General features: G+C 41.5%; 1 protein-coding gene across 10 annotated transcripts in view; it reads right to left on the reverse strand.

Annotated features, from left to right (window-relative positions):
* The window catches only part of EHBP1 (EH domain binding protein 1), a 334,374-nt gene that overhangs the window by 33,716 nt on the left and 295,658 nt on the right, over nucleotides 1-5,000 (reverse strand). The window lies entirely within an intron of this gene.

The raw sequence follows: 5,000 nt of genomic DNA on the forward strand, positions 1-5,000 counted from the left end.
TTTTCCTCACAGTTTTACAATGCAAGGTGAGATTATGTTTTCATGTTAAGTGTAAAGAGCAAGGATTGCTAATACAGGAAAAGTATACACCTAGCCAATGACACAATTTAGAAGATATTAATACAAGTGTTACTATTCAGATTCAAATGTCAGTCAGTCATCTAGTAATTTTAATTACTTTTATTTTTGACACATATCAGACAAGTGTTAGTAGTCAAATCATGAACAGCTGATAATAAATGCAAGGCCCCATCCAGCTTAAAACTCCTTTCATGCTGATGACCTTTGGAAGTGCGCTAGCTTCTCCTGGCTAGTAGCCACAGCTTCTGCTCCCTATTTTTAAAAAGTGCTTCCACAGCCATTTACAGCCATCCAGGGTCCTAGCAGTCCCAGGACACATTACATGGGCCCTGTTGCTCCACTCCCATAAGAAAGCAGGGGCAGTGGCATGGGATCTCTTTATCACCGTTCTTCAGGAGAAGCCAGGCCATCCCTTCCTTCCCTCTCTACCATAGTGCTTACCCAAGGAAATGCAATGTTTCTGCTTAGATAAAACAACCAACTTCTGGATGGCAAAATCCAGGGCACAATCCTGAATTCAGATCTCTGGAAGTTGCCTTACACCACTTCCAGCAATCTAGCTGCCTTTAGTGAAGCCCTGTGGATGGAGCTAGTTAGTATGGCTGCATTCACATGGCATTGCACTAGGTGCACTTGCCAGGCAGAGTTAATTAGTCTGGGCACAGCACTGTGTGAATCTGGCTGACAGCTGCCTCCTGAACTGAAAGCAGCATAACACATTCACGCAGCACCAGGCAGAGTCATGCTGTATCTGCTAAGAGGAACGTCCAGGGAATTTGGCTTATTCAGAATCAATATTCTGATTTTGGGACAAAATCTCATTTCAGAGAGTCTGTGGAGACACCAGGATCCAAGCTCCCAAATTAAGGCTGTCCCAGAAAATTCAGGACAGTTGACTGCTTTAGTTAAGGAGAGGGGGTCAGAACTACTAAGCCCTTCTTCTCACATATGCAGAATTCTCTGCTGAAGTAGTGTTGGTAATGCTTCACCTGACCAGAGGAGCTGAAGTTAATCCCCTTTGGAACTTAATGGACTAGGTCAGCAAAGTTTTGCAGAAGAACGACCCAGACCAACCTGGGTTGTGATTCTAGGACCTGGAGTTTTAGCCATCAGCACATACTGCCTCTGCCTGATCTGCCACGGTTGTTTTTTTTGGGTACAACCCACCCATTTTTCCATATTCACCAAAGCCAAAGGAGCAGTCACCCTATTTGAGTGGTCAGGGGTCCTCACCCTCCGGGCCCATGGGCAAGATCTGGCCCACAGTGCTGTGTCATACAGCCCATGGGGCTCCCCCTGAGACTGGAAATTAGACAGTGGGACAGCGGTGACACTGCTTTCAAATGCATGGACCTATAGAGAACCCTGGGCCCTATGTACTAGATCCAATCTCAGTGCGAGGTAGGTGGAAGGGGATAGCACCAGCACGCAGGACCCAATCCTGGTATGAGGGGGCAGGAAGGGGCAGCACTGGCCCCCTGGGACCCAATCTCAGAATGAGGAGGGTGGAAGGGGGTTGCACCAGGGCTTCAATCCTGGTACATGGAGCAGGGAGGGGGCAGTGTCAAGTCTCATCTGACCCATCAGATGGCCCCCATGCTACTCATCTGGCCCACAGGGCCAAAAGGTTGAGCACCCCTGGTCTAGATCAAGGGTACTAAAAGGAATGACAGTGGGGGAAAGGGACTTATTCTGCCACTGTAACTTGTGTGGAAATACAAGCCAGAGTCATCCCCTGTGACATAAAGGGCACTACCCCTTCCTAATGAAAAGTTATCTAGGAAGAAAAGGGAGGAGGAGGAAGAGGACAGAGCTTTCTGCTTGAAGGGAATCTAAGAAATGACAGTACCAAATGCAACGGAGAAAGAAGCAATGGCCTAGTTAGCAACAGATACAATGGGGATGAACAAGCAATGCCTTTATTTTCTTCACTGGCTGAATCATCAGGAGAGCTATTAGAAGTACTAGGCACTTCCGGGAGCTGCTGTGTCCCGGTGCATGAAGGTTCAAACATTCAGTTCTACTAGGAGTGCTTCCCAATACATTCGGCAATAAGATCACTGATGTGATTCTCCACATCCCCAAGCATAAAAACAAAAATAATCATGGCACTGGCCTCAAAATCATGAAACTGGTTAAAAGGGATATTTTTTTCTTCTTCAAATGATATATCTGATGTCCCTTTTGGTTGCCTTCTTGTTTCCAGACCTTTAAGATACTCAAGCTGCTCATGCAGCTCTTTACTTTAGCAGCTCAAGTTTTAAGAAAAGCAGCCAATTTAAGGAGACATAAAATAAAACTGGGAAAGACGATAACACTGTTTTCCTCAGCTTGCTGCTGCAGACCAACCATTGAGATGGTATTTGCCCAACCCACAAAACATGAACAGCCCTTCAGAGCTTTTTAGCCTGTCAGGCTGTAGTTATTTTTTTCTCACCCTCTGAGCTGGAAAGCCCTTGCTGGTGGTCTGGTACATGAGATGGTATTGATTCTTCTTCCCTCTTTCCAGACATTTTTACAGGCATGCAGGCACCAAAAAAGAGAAACCTGGATGCCTGCGCAAGACCTGGAAACGAGGAGCAGCAGTCTGCTCACCTTCCTCCAATACTGGCTACTTCATAAACCACCACCAATGCATGGAGTTGCCACATATCAGAAGCAGGAAGCAGAACAGACAGGCATGGAGGAATGGGAGAAGAGGAACAGACAGAAAACATCTGCAGGGAAGCAAGGAAAGCTAGGGGTGTGGACAAACATTTTAGCTTTACCTATTAAAAAGAGCTCTTGATTCCAGAAGCTGCTTGACAGCCCACAGCTGTAACTGTAACTAACATTTGTATGATCTTATAGCGATACAAGTTAGCTAAATTGCCCTACATTTGACTCTGGTTGAAAGAGGTCAAGTTAGAACAATTTTGCCATGTTTGTATCACTACAGAATCATGCAGATGTGTCCCTCTGATGTGGCAGCTGTGATGATCCAGGAAATATATGAGAGACATGGATTTTTGCTGGTGAGCTGAGCAAGGATGCACTGGATTCAACAGCACATCTAAGTCTAACCAAACCTTGCAGTTGGTCCAATAAAAAATATCACCCACAAAAATTACCCTACCAGAGCAATATAATTGTTGCTTGTCTAAACCCTAGGATCAGTGTAGGGAGAAGCATGTACAGGACAGACAAATGGAACAGAATAGATTCTTTTTAAGAGGAAGAGCAAAATGGGACAATTGATGTTTCCCCCCCAGTAAAGTTGCATTACATTAGGGAGAGTTATAAAAACAAAAACACTTTCCTCATATTACCTTTCCATGTAAGCAACTGTCTGTCTTAGCTGCCACAGGGATGTTATATAAATGACAAACAGGATATTGATTGTCAAGGGAGTTGGTACATAAGATGATATCTCTATTAAGATGTGATCCACAGTTTGAAAAGTTTGAGAGCCCCTGCTTTTGAGGCTATGAAGTTAAGTTAGGCAAGAGATTTGATTTTTTGAAATGTTTTCACTATACTTGTACTTTTATTTTGAGAAGGTAAATGGAATTGCCACTGTGCACCTGCCAAACCATTTGTTTAAATGTTTAAGGAAGGAAATTTGATAAACATCAGATGGAAATAGGTCAAAAACCTCCAAACACTCTTTTACATCATAGTATCCTATGGTGCTCCATCTGTAATACTGGAAACTCACACAACTGCCATACAAATCCAGTCTGCACTACATCTGCCGGGTGATATACACCCTTATAAGACACTCCTAGTCATTCTGACAGCAAAATCCCATCTCTTTATAACCAGAACCTGAAGCATATAGTAACTTTTTTTGTATTTTTGTAAAACATAACGAAAAATCAATTAGAAAAAAATCAGTAACCAAATAACAACCAAGAAAAATTCAAACTAAATATATTGGTTAGTGTGTCTGAAGATGATAAATAGGTGTCCAAGTTCATACAACTTTTCAATTAAGACATATACGAGATTCTGTAATAGCTTCCTCTGAGTGAGTAATGTGTTTAACATATATAACAGAGTCCATAAAAGGGAATAAGATGACATATGTACATTTTAGCTTTAAAGTGTCACTAAAGGCAGAAAAACCCCTGCAGAATGGCTCACAGCCTTAATCTATTAAAATATGACTGTCATATAAGAGATAAATTCCTTTTGTTTGGGTCAATTTAACTAAAAAAGTAGTAGCTCACCTAAGTATGTTAGTGAATCCACAAGCAAATAAAGTCCTTAAAATTTTGGGTTCATATTGCATCCTTGTTTCATGATTTATTTAACCTATTCATCTTCATACTTAATAACAGCACCTGACTGGATTGTCTGTCTACTTATAAATCTCCTTCCTTTTGAAGGTGAACTCAGACTCAAAGTTTATATTATCATGATATGTGTATGTTGTTAATAAGGTAATTTAATCACAAACCAACATATGGCAACTAACTTTTCTTCCCATCACTATCATTTCAGGGCATAGGTATAATATTTTCTATATTACAGCAAACATTATTTACTATTGAAATACTGAAGTACTATTTGTTTCAAATGGTATGATGCTGTTAAACCTTCTCTATCTCCAATCAGCATATACCACCAATCTAACATTCATTGTGGACTGGAACTCACAACCACAATGCATTTTACAAAAAAAATGACTATATACTTTAATCCTTTCAACTGCACCTGTGACACCAAGTATTACAGACTTTTTAAAACCTGCTCTCCTGAAAAAAAAAATAATTGTGGAGCATCAGTAACCAGATAGTATTCTCAAATTTCAGTGATCTAGTCAATGGAGCTTTCCCCCATGCACTGTGCTCTGTTTCATGCAGTACATGGCTTTAGCTGGCCAAATCTTTTTTTTCCCACTGAATCAGTAGAACAGTGAAGATCTTACTTTTTTT

The sequence above is a fragment of the Crocodylus porosus genome, unplaced genomic scaffold (assembly GCF_001723895.1).
Source record: "Crocodylus porosus isolate Cpor-Errol unplaced genomic scaffold, CroPor_comp1, whole genome shotgun sequence".
Classification (NCBI taxonomy): domain Eukaryota; kingdom Metazoa; phylum Chordata; order Crocodylia; family Crocodylidae; genus Crocodylus; species Crocodylus porosus.